Source organism: Tachyglossus aculeatus, chromosome X1 (assembly GCF_015852505.1).
Source record: "Tachyglossus aculeatus isolate mTacAcu1 chromosome X1, mTacAcu1.pri, whole genome shotgun sequence".
Classification (NCBI taxonomy): Eukaryota; Metazoa; Chordata; class Mammalia; order Monotremata; family Tachyglossidae; genus Tachyglossus; species Tachyglossus aculeatus.
In genome coordinates, this window is record NC_052101.1 from 94804542 (window position 1) to 94820730 (window position 16189).

Consider the following 16189-nt stretch of genomic DNA (forward strand, 5'->3'; position numbering starts at 1 on the left):
AGGATTTGAACCCATGACCTCTGACCCCAAAGCCCGTGCTTGTTCCACGGAGCCACGCTGCTTCTCTAATTATATTCTTCTCTAATTATATTCTTCTCTAATTATATTCTTCTCTATTAAGATGGCAGGCAGCCCTAAAACATTTCGCGGCACACTGTGGCCCCTTCGGACGGTTCCCGGGGGCCGGCTGGCTTCTCGGGTCGCCTCTGCACTGGTCAGTCATCTAAACATCACCTTTTTAGGGTGGCAACAGTCGCCTCAGTTGGCTATGAGCTCTGCTAGCTACTCTCCCAAATAATTAAAAAAGCTATTTATTTTTGGAAGTGGTCTTGGGAAATTTTCTATGAGCTTATTTAAGAATAAAAGAAGTATTTCAAATGGGAAGGTGGTGGAGTCGGGGTTCAAGGGTAGTAAACTCCCCAGATCCACAGACTTTCACTTTAAAAATATCGACTGTGCTGCGTTATAAAGGTGAACGGCTTGTTAAAAAGTTCCTTTCAATTTTCCACTCGATTTCCCATTCTTTGGTATTCCACCGTCTCCCAACGTTCTGTCCAATAAGTTCCCGAAGAGATGGCCTGATTCTGATCGCGTCTCTGTAATTCCGTATTTCTGTGTCGCAACGCATGTGAATAGAAAGGAAAAAAAAAAATGACCTACCCTTTCCATGCAGGAATCCATGGAGTTCGAGTCCCTTTGGACAACAGTCCTCTCTCTCCCCCATGCTCGAGGTAGATGGGACACAATGGAATGATTCAGCCCCACGATGTCAGGAGGGCAGCCTGACATATCACAAAGTTTTAATGTCACATTAGTCTTGGCGCGTGGCACAATACCTTGGTACATCACTATGCTAGAGTATGGAGCAACATAACGTCGATAGACCGTACTGTGATTCGAGGATGAGGCCCAGAGATACCACAGCAATCTCATTCCATTGTGGAAGAAATAAATAGATGCAGTGGCCTAGATCCAAAGACATGAGTCAATCAATTGTATTTATTGAGCGCTTACTGTGTGCAGAGCACTGTACTAAGTGCTTGGGAAGTCCAAGTTGGCAACATATAGAGACGGTCCCTACCCAACAGTGGGCTCACAGTCTAGAAGGGGGAGACAGAGAACAAAACCAAACATATTAACAAAATAAAATAAATAGAAATGTACAAGTAAAATAAATATGTACAAACATATATACAGGTGCTGTGGGGAAGGGAAGGAGGTAAGGCAGCGGGGGGGGGGGGGAATGGAGAGGGGGAGGAGGGGGAGAGGAAGGAGGGGGCTCAGTCTGGGAAGGCCGCCTGGAGGAGGTGAGCTCTCAGAGTCCCTCCCTGTTGGAGGTTAATCAATCAATCAATCGTATTTATTGAGCACTTACTGTGTGCAGAACAGTGTACTAAGCGCTTGGGAAGTCCAAGTTGGCAACATATAGTGACAGTCCCTACCCAACAGTGGGCTCCCAGTCTAAAAGGGGGAGACAGAGAACAAAACCAAACATACTAACAAAATAAAATAAATAGAATAGATATGTACAAGTAAAATAGAGTAATAAATATGTACAAACATATACACATATATACAGGTGCTGTGGGGAAGGGAAGGAGGTAAGGCGGGGGGGAATGGAGAGGGGGAGGAGGGGGAGAGGAAGGAGGGGGCTCAGTCTGGGAAGGCCTCCTGGAGGAGGTGAGCTTTCAGAGTCCCTCCCTGTTGGAGGTTAATCAATCAATCAATCGTATTTATTGAGTGCTTACTGTGTGCACAGCACTGTACTAAGTGCTTGGGAAGTCCAAGTTGGCAACATATAGAGCCAGTCCCTACCCAACAGTGGGCTCACAGTCTAAAAGGGGGAGACAGAGAACAAAACCAAACATACTAACAAAATAAAATAAATAGAATAGATATGTACAAGTAAAATAAATAGAGTATTAAATATGTACAAACATATATCCAGGTGCTGTGGGGAAGGGAAGGAGGTAAGATGATGGGGATGGAGAGGGGGATGAGGGGGAGAGGAAGGAAGGGGCTCAGTCTGGGAAGGCCTCCTGGAGGACTCAGGTGAAGTAGGGGGATGTTGAAAACTGTCCATCTTTGCTGAGAAGACAGGCAGCTCCTTGAGAAGTTCTTTAAAAAAAACAAAACACTGGAACCCAGGGGAGGACTTTATTTTAGAATTTGGGCCGTGGAAGGTGGAAACTTTAGGTTTTCCCTTCATAGGATCCTGGGCTCCTTCTTCATCCTGTTTTCTCCCCCCACCCCCTCCCACTGCCGGGGTAGAGCTCTGAGTTCCAATCTTCCCGGCTCCGCTCCCCCCGGCCAGGGCCCGCGCGAAGGAAGAGGATTCAACATGGCTCCGCCCTGCGCCGGGTAGGGCGCCCAAGATGGCGGCCGCCAAGGGGGGCCGCCATAGGCGGCGACGGGGCCGGCCAATGAGGGAGGAGGAAGCCTCACGTGACGCGGGGCGAGGCCGGGCGGCGCGCGGGGGGGGGGGGTCTCGTGACAGCTACTTCCGCTCGGGGCGGCGGCGGGGGCGGAAGTGAGAGCGGAGCCCGAGTGGTGGCCATAAAGCCTGAGGCGGCGGCGGCGGCGGGGGTGCTGCTCCTCACCATCAGCTTCTTCATCAGCATCATCATCATCATCGTCGTCGTCGAGGCCCCAGCCGGCGGGATCCGTGCAGCGCCTGCCGGCGACCTCGACTCGAGAGCGGTGAGCACCGGGCCCGCTTGTGGCTGACAGGGGCCTAGTAGCCAGTCTCTGGCGACTTGGGAGTCAGCCAAGGCCGGAATGGGGAAAAGTGCCGTCGGGCGCCTTTCCCCTCCCTCCCCTCAGGCCGCAGCTGGTCAAATCCAGCGGGAAGGGGGGCTTGGAGTGGGTGACAGGCCGGGCCAGTGGCCCTGCTTTCACCGCCGTCGTCCCGGAGGCCTGGGGGTTGGCAACGCGCTGCCACCTTCAGTGTCCTTATGTTGCATGGACCCCCTTTAAAAAAAAAAAAAAACCTCACAAACTTAGTTTTTTTTTTTTTTTTTTTTTTTTACTATATAATACGATTGATGATCAGAACCGGTTCGGGCTACTCGGCGAGCGCGTTCACTTGCCATTCAAGGCCCTGCTGAGAGCTCACCTCCTCCAGGAGGCCTTCCCAGACTGAGCCCCTTCCTTCCTCTCCCCCTCGTCCCCCTCTCCATCCCCCCATCTTACCTCCCTCCCTTCCCCACAGCACCTGTATATAGGTTTGTACATATTTTTTTACTCTACTTAATTTATTTGTACATATCTATTCTATTTATTTTATTTTGTTAGTATGTTTGGTTTTGTTCTATGTCTCCCCCTTTTAGACTGTGAGCCCACTGTTGGGTAGGGACTGTCTCTATATGTTGCCAATTTGTACTTCCCAAGCGCTTAGTACAGTGCTCTGCACATAGTAAGCGCTCAATAAATACGATTGATGATGATGATCCCCCCGTTTTTTCTGCTCATCAATCGTATTGAGCGCTTACTATGTGCAGAGCACTGTTGAATCAGAGCCTTCTGATTCAAGGCTTTGGGGCGAGTAGGGGGGTTGGCGGTGTTCCACCCGTCTAATAACTCACTTGGAGTTAATCAATCAAGCGTATTTATTGAGCGCTTACTGTGTGCAGAGCACTGGACTAAACGCTTGGGAAGTCCAAGCTGGCAACATATAGAGACAGTCCCTACCCCACGGTGGCGGAGGCACGACCGGGGACCCTCCTGTGACTTCTGCCTGTATCGGAAGGTATTTCTAGTAGAATGTAGATTGTATTTGGCTGCTGCTTATATGGGCAGACAGGTCAAGGGTGGTAACTAGAATTCAGCTTCGGTGAGTTCCCCGGTGTTTTTCTACGGTTGGTGGGGACTCCGATCGTCGGTGTGATCCTATTAGTCTTCCACACAAATAACTCGAGAATGTTGCCTACGAGAGGTTCCCCATACCAACTGAGTCAAACGGAGTGAGTCAAGTCACGTGCTCTGTGCTTTTCCTCAAAGCTGGGTACATGTGGGGAATGTCAGTTCGTGTAAAACAATAAATGCTTTGATGTACAGATGCATAAATCCGTGCTAAGGGGTGTAGGTCCAGTACCATAAGAGGATAGGCCATTTTTTTCAGAGATTTAACTATCTAGAGGGCCTAGTTCTATGACCTGTATATATGTTTGTACATATTTATTACTCTATTTATTTATTTATTTATTTTATTTGTACATATCTATTCTATTTATTTTATTTTGTTAGTATGTTTGGTTTTGTTCTCTGTCTCCCCCTTTTAGACTGTGAGCCCACTGTTGGGTAGGGACTGTCTCTATATGTTGCCAATTTGTACTTCCCAAGTGCTTAGTACAGTGCTCTGCACATAGTAAGCGCTCAATAAATACGATTGATGATGACAACTTTTAGAAGTTGGTCAACTGTAAATTCCCAGATTATCCTGCACCAACCTCCTCTTCTCACTCCCACCTTCAATGTTCTTGTGTTGCATGGACCCCCTTAAAAAAAAAAAAAACCTCACAAACTTAGTTTTTTTTAAAAAAAAAAAAAAAAACAAACCCAAAGTCCTGTGGCATTCTGAGTTCAAGTTCAGCAGTCTCAAACTCGGTTGGATCCTACTTTCTTCAAACCTGTGGAAGATTTTTTTGAATTTTTGTCCTTAATTAGTTTATACTAGATCTAAGATTCTCTTTAAGCAATTTAAATCTGTATAATGCAGTTAAGGTGCATGTCCTGTGTTGTCTTCATTCTTAGCTAACATTGAACTAGGTGGAGTTACTAGTATCCTAAGTATTCCAAGTGTAAGCGTCAGACCCTCTTTGGGGTCAGAAATATAGCTATCTTTTTTTTTTTTTTCCCCCTTGTGACTTCAGCAGCTGATTGAACACATGACTTGTTGCTCATGGATTAATAACGTTTTTGTCTTGATGCTCTGAATGTTATACTGTTAACTCCCAGGTTATTGGACAGCAACCTGTTCTGCCTGCCTTCACAAGATTACCTTGGGAATTTTCAGTTTCCTTTTATCGGATGTAGGAATCAATTTTGCAGTATTGTTTCTAGCCAGGAGGCTGGTTAAAGCTGCAGGTGGATGAGGAAGATTAGTCCTTGAGTGGGAAGGCAGGGAGTAGTTCTGCAAATCATCTGCGGATGGTAGAAAGTGAAGTAATAATAACTACTGTATTGGTTAAGCTCTTATGTGCCAAGCACTGTCCTAAGAGCTGGGGTGGATACGAGATAATCAGGTTGGACACAGTCCCTGTCCCACATGGGTCTCGCAGCCTTAATGCCCATTTTACAGATGAGGCAGCTGAGGCCTGGAGAAGTGAAGTGACTTGGCCAAGGTCACACAACAGACATGGAGTGGGGATAAGAACGCAAGTTCTATGACTCCCAAGCCCGTGCTCTACTGGTTGGGAATGATCCTAAACCAAGGCTCAGTTGGAGCACATCCATCTCACCTTAACTTGTGTGACTAATAATAATCATCATAATGATGGGATTTCTTAAGCGCTTACTATGTGCTAAGTGCTGGGGTAGATACAAAGTAATGAGGTTGTCCCACGTGGGGCTCAGTCTTCATCCCCATTTGACAGATGAGGTAACTGAGGCACAGAAGTGAAGTGACTTGCCCGAAGTCACACAGCTGACAATCAATCAATCAATTGTATTTATTGAGCGCTTACTATGTGCAGAGCACTGTACTAAGCGCTTGGGAAGTACAAATTGGCATCACATAGAGACAGTCCCTACCCAACAGTGGGCTCACAGTCTAAAAGGGGGAGACAGAGAACAGAACCAAACATACCAACAAAATAAAATAAGTAGGATAGAAATGTACAAGTAAAATAAATAAATAAATAGATAGAGTAATAAATATGTACAACCATATATACATATATACAGGTGCTGTGGGGAAGGGAAGGAGGTAAGACGGGAGGATGGAGGGGGGACGAGGGGGAGAGGAAAGAAGGGGCTCAGTCTGGGAAGGCCTCCTGGAGGAGGTGAGCTCTCAGCAGGGCCTTGAAGGGAGGAAGAGAGCTAGCTTGGCGGATGGGCAGAGGGAGGGCATTCCAGGCCCGGGGGATGACGTGGGCCGGGGGTCGATGGCGGGACAGGCGAGAGCGAGGTACAGTGAGGAGATTAGTGGTGGAGGAGCGGAGGGTGCGGGCTGGGCAGTAGAAGGAGAGAAGGGAGGTGAGGTAGGAGGGGGCGAGGTGATGGAGAGCCTTGAAGCCCAGGGTGAGGAGTTTCTGCTTGATGCACAGATTGATCGGTAGCCATTGGAGGTTTTTGAGGAGGGGAGTAATATGTCCAGAGCGTTTCTGGACAAAGATAATCCGGGCAGCAGCATGAAGTATGGATTGAAGTGGAGAGAGACACGCGGATGGGAGATCAGAGAGAAGGCTAGTGCAGTAGTCCAGACGGGATAGGATGAGAGCTTGAATTAGCAGGGTAGCGGTTTGGATGGAGAGGAAAGGGCGGATCTTGGCAATGTTGCGGAGCTGAGACCAGCAGGTTTTGGTGACGGCTTGGATGTGAGGGGTGAATGAGAGAGCGGAGTCGAGGATGACACCAAGGTTGCGGGCTTGTGAGACGGGAAGGATGGTAGTGCCGTCAACAGAGATGGGAAAGTCAGGGAGAGGACAAGGTTTGGGAGGGAAGACAAGGAGCTCAGTCTTCGACATGTTGAGCTTTAGGTGGCGGGCGGACATCCAGATGGAGATGTCCTGAAGGCAGGAGGAGATGCGAGCCTGGAGGGAGGGGGAGAGAGCAGGGGCAGAGATGTAGATCTGGGTGTCATCAGCGTAGACACCCAGTGGCGGAGCTGGCATTAGAACCCATGAACTCTGATCTCTGACTCCCAAGCCAAGGCTCTTTCCACTGAGCCACGGTGCTTCTTTAGTGAAGACCAGATACATTGGAATTAGTGTGTGCACAATGAACACTCTTTTTTTTTTTTTCCCAAAGACTTGTGGGCAAAAATTCTAGATTCTTTCTCAAAAACCCGTACATACAAATCTTCATATATACATTTCTAGGCTGTGAGCCCAGTGTTGGGTAGGGACCGTCTCTATATGTTGCCAACTTGTACTTCCCAAGCGCTTAGTACAGTGCTCTGCACACAGTAAGTGCTCAAATATGATTGAATGAATCCTGGGGTGTATGCAGTAGGTTAGTGATATTCATTCAATCGTATTAATTGAGCGCTTACTGTGTGCAGAGCACTGTACCAAGCGCTTGGGAAGTCCAAGTAAATACATCAGCTGGTAGGCCAAGCCGCTCTCCAACCTTGCCTTTGCTAATAAATTTAAACAGGTAGGATGCACCAGTGTAGATGTTTGCATTTTGTGAGATTTGATTGTTGTGGGTGAGGTAATACAAATTTAGGATCAAATCTTATCCTTGAGGAAAATGTAGGGAGTGCAGCCAGTAATCTAGCTCTTGTGCCAAGTTACCCTGAGACTCCAGCTGTTTCTTGAAGCCTGGTTTATTTTGGAAATCTGATACTCAAGCTTCTCGTTGCACAAATGGTGTTTTCTTTAAAATGAACTTACCCTATTGCTATTGATCTGTAGCTGTCAAAAAGTGCACTTCTGAGTTTGAGGCTATATCAAAAGTGAGATGGGAATATTGGAGTGTTTCCCTAGCTGAGGTGATTTGAGGCAATTACCTCCCCCCGCCCCCAAGAAAAATGCTTTCTGTGCCACTTAAACATCTTGACTTGTTTTGACTTAAATTAGCCTCAAATACTCAAATCCAACAGCAGCAGTTCACAACCATTTTTTATGGCATTTAAGCGATTATTATGTGCCAGGCACTCTGTGCTTGGTGGCTAGATAGAAGATAATTGGGTTGGACACAGTTCCTGTCCCACATAGGGCTTACAGTCTTAATCCACACTTCACAGCAGAGGTAAGAGGTCCAGTGAAGTGACTTGCCCAAGGTCACACAGCAGATGTGGCAGAGCTGAGATTAGAACCCAGGTCCTCTGATTCCCAAGCCCATGCCTTTTTCGCTAGACCAAGCTTCTACTCCTTTCTCTTGCTGCCTGAATTCTCCCTTTCCTCTTTCAGTGACTTAATTTGGTGAGGTTTTTCCAGCATGACTACGTATTCTGGTTCACTGCTTATAACACTATTTCATCCATCCTACCCCTGCTTATTCAGATATCTGACCGTTCTTGGCTCAATGCACACTAACTTGCAGCCGCTATGTCTGCGCCATTTCAGGGCAGTTTGCTCAGAGATAGGAGATATTCCAAGGTGTCATAGAAGCTGACTGAATCAAAAGTCAATTTTTTTGATATTAGAAGCCATTTAAGTACCTCTGTCTTATAATCAAGATCTGTCTTTAAATGGGGTTGATTATTGTAAACCTAACACTAATAAAAGTGATCTGCTGATAGTGTCTCTTCTCCCCCCCCCCACCTACTTTTCATCTACTAATGCAGTCACTTGAGTGTGTATAGGGTAGGACTTCTAACCTTGAAGGTTAATCACTTATAGGTGTGGTCTAGGCTAGATGTTTTTCTGAATGGAGATGAGATTATAAACTCCTTGAGGTCAGACATCATATCTCTTAATCACATGTCCCTAGTACATTGCTCTGCTCAAGAAATACGGCTGGTAATGTCAGGATTCAACTGTGACCTTAATTTATTGAATTGAAACCTGAAAAACTATACCCCTAAATTTTCTTCAGTATAAGATTTTTTTTTCCCTAGTATAGGCTGGTATGAATTTCCCCCAAATCCAAGAATTTATGCAACAACACTTAATGATTATCCACTACTGAGCCCAGATGCACTCATGTGGATTATCCCACTACTTGATTTCTCTGCTTCCCCTCCCCCTACACCAAATCATTAATATTGCACACCTATTGTGTGCAGAACACCATACTAAGCTTGGGAGAGTATAATAGAACTAGTAGACCTGATCTACAGTTTAGGTTGGGCTGGAGGGAGGCAGGCACTAAAATTAAATAGCTTAGGAGGAAGCAATATAATATAAAGAGATGTACATAAATGGGGAGACGTCCTGGGGGTATTTTCAAAGGGCCTTTGAACACGTGGCCTGCCAGGGATATGTAAAAGCAGGGAACATGTCCTACTCAACAGCTTAATACGGTATTTAACAGTGGGTATTCAGTAAATGCCATTAACTGACTAATGGGAGCAAGGAGAAGATTCCTCCCTAACAAGGTGCAGCAGTAGTTCCTTTACCCCACCCAAATCTTCAGAGCTAAACAAAATGCCACCTTCCTCCTCACTGGATTTCAAAGCCAGTTATGTTCATTCTTATCTCCTGTGTAACTGCTGCTGAATGCCTAGATCCACTCTTGGGTTATCAGTTACTGCCACTTTAATCTTTGCTCTTTCAGTTGCAGTCTGCTGCAGTAACATTTTTGCATTGTGCTAATCTCAAATACCAGCCCCCACATCTTGCTCTATTCTTGTCAGACTCTTTCTTCCCACTTCCAGTAGTGATCATAGGAAAAAGTCTGCATTGGACTTCAGTCGAAGTAATGGTAGAAGTCAGTTGCTTAAGCTCTGAATCCTAGCTAACGGTTTGGCAGATGAATCTCAATTTTCTACATTGTAAACAGTTCCTTAACCTGAAACCGGTTAACATTCTGAACTGATTTCACAAACAGATGTGACTAGGTATTTCTAAAACACGTTCCCGTTGAGTCAGGGGTTTCGGGGGTGGAGGGGAGAAACTACAGGCCTCATTTGTGTTGAAAGTGCTGTGCTTATTGCAGGGGGGGAAGGGAGGAGCTTCTGCCTGGAGTGCTGCTCTTTGCCTTGGTGATGACATCACTGCTGTAGAGATTAGTCTGCCTGATGCTGCTTCCCATTTCCCCTAGTGCCAAGTATCACAAGTTTCCATGGGCAAGCAGAAGCTTGGCAGCAATGCAGTAACGCAGTTAAGGGACTCGATTTGGCTCTAGGAGCCCTCCAGTTTGGAACTTTTCTCCAATGGTCTTGCTTGGATTAGTGTTGAGGAAACATTTTTGGCTTGGGAAATGATGGTTTCCAAGCAACCTTCCTAGATTCCACTTGTCACTAAATTGATAGATTACTTGAGTGTTAACACTCGTATCTTTATCTTTTTGGAATCTTCTAAATTGTGTAAAGTGGGCCTATGAACCTGTTTTAGTGCTTAGAAATCTCAAATACTTGTCCTTTTCTCTTCACCCGTTTTCCTCACTTATTTCACTGGGCTTTAGTACTCCCATTTCGCATGTTCTCCATTCTTCAAGAAGTGGGCACTTCAGCTTGGAGCTAACAATCCCTGCTTTGTGGAGTTTCATGCCCAACCTAGCAGAGTTGCGGTGAGAATGGATGGCTTTTAATGTGGTGCTCATGAACCTTGTTATTGGGCGAGCTTTTTTGACCATTTTAAGGGCCCTATCCCTGTTTAGACCAGTTGCTCTGTGACTGTTGGGCCCAAACCTTGGAGATGGCTAAACTGAGAACAGCACAGGATTGATGAGTTGAGTGCCCAATGTATATAGACCTGTGTTCCGGCTTCTTAATGTAGCTTAGGCAATGTGCAGGTAGTAGAACCAGTGATGACTTTCAGTGCTAATGTCAATGAGCATTGTTGAATCAGCCTGAAAAGAGATACATGTACCAACCTGCACCAGATTAACAACATAACCAATTCTGTAGCAGCAACGGCAAATTAATCACTCCCTTTAGCTTATGTTCCTGGAACATAGAGCAGTACTTAAGAAATAGACTGTGTTTTAATGCTCCTACCATGACAAGGCTGTAACTTTCCAAGTTACCCAGAAATGGTTTCTGGACTTTGTTACATCTTTGAGCAGCAAAGCCCATGTTATGTAAGCCCTGCGTCTCTCCCCTGAGGATAGAATGATGATCAGACATTCTTCTGGCCAACCAAACTTACTGAGAAATACCATTCAGACTCCAGTACCAGCAGAAGTTTGAAAACCTATGGCTTTTCCTGTCCAAATGCTTCATAACTGGAGTTATCTGCATTTCAGATCTGGCCCTCTTACAAAGTAGAGTAATGGATCTGGTTAGTAATAAGTGGAATGGGAATGGTAAACAAAATAGTGAACTTGCCTGTTGCCTAGATCGCTCAAGGCTGAGGCTTTTTGTGTGTGTGGCTTTTTTTTTTTTTTTTTATAGGGTCATGCTGAACAGCCATCTAGGGGTATCTCACATTAATCCCCTATTTTTTTTTCAAGATAGCAACTTTCATAGATTGTGTAACAGGTTCACTTCTTGCCAACTGCTTAGGGCAGGATGAATGCGATATTAACCTCTTAAACTTTGAATATTTCCCTAGCTACAGTTTATCAGTGCTGTCTTTTTTTAATAGTCACTCCTGATCCCTGCACCAGAAAATTGCCCCTTACAGTAATTACAAATCAAATGGCAGAGGTGTACCTATCAAATCCTGATGGCAAATGGATCGTACTTTGCTCTATGAATAGTCTGATCCAGTGATGTGATTACTACCTCTTTTGGAATCTCTTTACTAAATAACATAATGCCTTCTGTCATTAGACATGACTTCTACATGGGCCTCTCTGCCAATACAATTGGCAGGAGGACTGTGAAAAGCCAAAGGGAGTAAGCCATCTCTTTTTAAACTTGGTTAGCTTTAAATGATACCATTTTCCTTTGAATTATCCAAATCATTCATTCATTTGTATTTGAGTGCTTACCTTGTGCAGAGCACTGTACTAAGTACTTGGGGGGAAAGTACAATGCAACAGTAAGCAGTGGTATTCTCTGTCCACTGTGATTATAGTCTAGAGAGGGGGAGACAGACATCAATACAAAGAAATAAAATTACAGATGTGTGCATAAGTGCAGTGGGGCTGGGGCAGGGGGGAGAGCAAAGGGAGCAGCAGGTCAGGAAGATGCAGAAGGGAATGGGAGATGAGGAAAAGTGGGTCTTAGCCTGGGAAGGCCTCTTGAAGGAGATGTGCCTTCAATAAGGCTCTAAAGCAGGGGGGAGAGTGGATCTGTTGGATTAGAGGAGGGAGGGCATTCCAGGCCAGAGGCAGGACATGGGCTAGGGGGCGAATCTACATCTCCAGCCCTGTTCTCTCTCCTGTCTCATATATCCTCCTGTCTTCAAGACATCTTTACTTGGATGTCTTCCTGTCACCTCAAACTTAAACATGGTCAAAACAGAGCTCCTTATCTTCCCACCCAAACCCTGCCCTCTCCCTGACTTTCCCTTCACTGTAGATGACACCACCATCCTTCCTGTCTTATAAACCCATAACCTTGGCAATATGCTTGATTCCTCTCTGTCACTCAACCACGTATTCAGTCACCAAATCCTGTCAGTACCACCATCGCAACATCGCTAAAGTCCGCCATCTCCTCTCCATCCAGACTGCTACCACATTAATACAATCACTCATTCTATCCCACCTGGATTACTGCATTAGCCTCCTTGCTGACCTCCCAGCCTCCTATAATAATAACTGTGGTATTTAAGTACTTAGTACGTGCCAAGCCCTGTGGTTGGTACAAGGTAATCAGATTGTCCCACGTGGGGCTTAGTCTTAATCCCTATTTTACAGATGAGATAACTGAGGCACTGAGAAGTTAAGTAGCTTGCCCAAGGTCATCCAGCAGACAAGTGGCAGAGGTGGGGTTAGAACCCATGTTCTCTGACTCCCAAGACCATGCATGCTCTTTCTACTAAGCCACACAACTCCTGTCTTTTCCCCACTCCAGTCCATACTTCACTCTGCTACCCGGATCACTTTTCTGCAAAAATGTTCAGGACATGTCACTCCCTCCTCCCTCCCCCTCAAAAAAAAAAAAAACAAACCCGTGAAACTCCAGTGGTTTCTTATCCTCCTCTCTATCAAACTTCTCACCATTGGCTTTAAAGCATTCTGTCACCTTGCCCCCTCCTACCTCAGCTAACTTCCCTCCTTCTACAATCCAGCCTGCACACTTTGCTCTTCTAGTGCTAACCTCACTGTGCCTCCATCTCGCCTATCTCACAGCCGACCCCTAGCCCCCATCCTGCCTCTGGCTTGGAATGCCCTCCCTCCTCTAATCCGACAGACAACAACTCTCCCCCGCTTCAGAGCCTTATTGAAGGCACATCTCCTCCAAGAGGCCTTCCCAGACTAAGCCCCACATTTCCTCATCTCTCACTCCCTTTTGCGGCACCCTGACTTGCTCCCTTTGCTCTCCCCCTTCACAGCAGTTAGGTACATTTGTAATTTTATTTATTTGTATTGATGTCTGTCTCTCCTCTCCTCTTCCCTCCCTGCCCCCCCCCCCCCGACTATAAACTAACTGTGGGCAGGGAATGTTATTTTTGTACTTTCCCAAGCACTTAGTGCAATGCTCTGCACACAGTAAATGCTCAAAAGATTGAATGAGACAGGTGAGATTGAGGCACAGAGAGGAGCTTAGCACTAGAAGAGCAAAGTGTTTGGACTGGGTTGTAGGGGCGGGCAAGGTGATTGGAGTGCTTTAAAGGTGAGGCTCTGTTTGATACAGAGGTGGATGGGCAACCATCAGAGTCTCAAGGAGGAGGGTGCCATGTCCTGAAGGTTTTTGTAGAAAAATGATCTGAGTGCATTATGGGCTGGAGTGGGGAGAGACAGGAGGCTGTCCTTGCCTTTGCTTGGCATTCCATCTTAGCATCACTTCTGGTGTGCCTTTTTCAGACCTCCTCACTACACATTCTTTGCCAATTAAAATTGGCCAAGACTAGCTGGAATCAGAGGAAAGCAGTGCACTCTTGGCTTAAGGTGTAGTATCTTACCTTGTTTGGCAGCTCTGCTGGCTGGTGTCAGACTTTTTGTTACCTATGGAAACCTTCCTCTTTAAGCCCTGTGTGGACAAGTGGCTTTTTGGAACTGGGTTTGGGCTCTTTCTAGAGTTTCAGGGGATTTGAGGAGGTCACAGCATGATGACTTGCTCTTCAGCTTGTAGTACTGTAAAGCACCTGGAACAGATATTAAGCTAGTGACTTGTAAATCATTCCCTTATCTCCTTTATATTGTCTTTCTATTAAATGTGGGCCTTATGATAGAGCCTCAGAGTTCGGCACATGAGCTCAACTGTAGTTGACTAGAGCACTCCTAGGCACGGGAAGATATATCGGGCACTTGAGTAACTGCCTGCCATTTCTTTCTCGTCCGTACTTAGTGAGACCTGAGCCAAGCTCCTGTAGCTGTCTTGACTTGAAGACTAAGTCCTTGTAGGGCACCAAAACACACTGGATGTACAGCAATGAAAAGCAATTTTCTCTTGCATATTTTGCACTAGGCTGGTCCAACACTTTAAAGCTTAATTTAAAAAAAAAACCTGGGGATATAGCTCAGCTCTTGAAGAAATTCTGAAGTACCAAATTTGGAAAAAAAAATCTAGCTTCGAGTGGGGAAAATCTTTTTTTTTTTTTGTCATCTGTAGTTTGAAGGGATAAGAAAACTGGAGCACTATCTGTGGTCTCTTTACTAATCAAGTCTTACTTCCACAACCCAGGTCTGTCTTGAGTGTGTGTGTGTGTGTGTGTGTGTGTGTGTGTGTGTGTGTGTGTGTGTACACAAACTGCCAATGATTTTGTCCTTCAGCTCACAGTGTTGTAAACCCTTCTCCATGCCTTTAGCTCCTGATCTACTAGATCTTGTAAGTTGTTATCTATATGAGGCTTATGACCTCAATTCTCTAGGTAATTCCAACAAAGCCCAAATTCTCTCTTGCCTAACAGAATTGCTAGTAGCTACCTGGGCTGATTTTTTTTTTTTTTAATAAACCATATCACTAAAACTGGTATGGGCCATGGGTAATCTTTAAGCAGTGTCTCTGGATGTTAACAAAGGCACTGTATGATGTAGGACCTGCTTTTTGAAAGGTTGTGTACCTGACTGCCCAACCCCTTTCCAGAATAGCATAAAAAAACCAATTTGAATAACAGGAGCTGCTTCTACAGCTCCAGATTTTACCATCTTTCATGAGCTGCTAGCAGGTAGTAAAATTAACTAGTTCCATTAGCTCACTTATTTTTTTTCCAGTCCACCACTTGATGGAGGCAGAATGTATTTTGAAGCAAGCAGCCATTGGGCGGTGCGGGGGTAGTAGCAGAGGTCTCGAATAATCACGTTGGAAACTCATCCACGTAAGCATTGATCTCTCCAGCACTCAGTTGCTAGCATGTGAGCCCCTGTCTAAGCAAAGCATGCTACATTCTGACGCAACCTGTGTTTTATGTAGAATGATGAGGAATTGAGGAATGTTCTTCTGAAAACGTAGAACTGTTTTGTGTTCACAGTATCAGAATGGGTAAGTGCTCCTGAGCCGGTTTTTCCTTAGTGTGAGGTTCTGCAAGAATGTAACATTGAGTTGTAAGAACTCAGTGTATTAAGCAGTTGATAATATCAATGGTACTTGAGTGCTTGCTGTGTGCAGAACAGTATACTAAGCACTTGAGAGAGTACAGTACAACAGAGTTGGTAAATACACTCCTTGCCCATATTGAATTTAGTGTCTAGAAGAAAGAACAGAGTCTGATCCCTACCCTTGAGGAGCTTGCAGTCTACTGGAACTAGTTCTGACAGTGTCTTCTGAGACACTTGGCAGTTTTAAAATCTTGGAACTTCCAACCTGTAACAGTTGAATTTAAGACCTGGAAGAATCAAGGGAGATTGGGGAGACAGAGAGGGATGTTAGCAATTAAGAGCTACGGGCAAGGAATTCTTAATATTTCCTGACTAGAAAACCACCTACCTATACCATTATTTCTGTAGAAGTGAAACAGCAGAACATCACCCCCACAGAAAAGAGTGTAAGGGCATCTTTGTATGTCCCCTAAAACTCCTGAGCTTCACTGAAATGGTCGGGCGGGGGCCTGGCCCTGGGGGTTGACTCCTTGATTTAGTGGTGATCCAGGGACATTTTAGCCTGCATAGCCCTGGTACTGTGGCACCTATGGACTTGCTCCATAGCAACTAGAAGGGTTGGCTTCTTGCCCCTGGGGATATGCTATGGGCTTGGAGGCTACCCTCCCCACCCACTAGCTTAGGCAGAAGGCTCTGCACACAGTAAGTACTCAGTAGATACGACTGAATGAATAGGGAAAATGAGGTTTAGGATCGGACAAACTACAGTGGGCCATAGCTTCCCACCATCTTCCTCCCTAGCAATCCCAACAAATACTGATTGATA

General features: G+C 45.5%; 1 protein-coding gene across 1 annotated transcript in view; it reads left to right on the forward strand.

Annotated features, from left to right (window-relative positions):
- Positions 1 to 2579: 2579 nt before the first annotated feature.
- Positions 2580 to 16189, forward strand: part of RAB7A (RAB7A, member RAS oncogene family) — a 58439-nt gene continuing 44829 nt past the window's right edge. The window contains exon 1 of the mRNA XM_038739821.1: positions 2580 to 2700. The gene's annotated coding sequence lies outside the window, so the exon portion shown is untranslated. The remainder of the gene's footprint in view (positions 2701 to 16189) is intronic.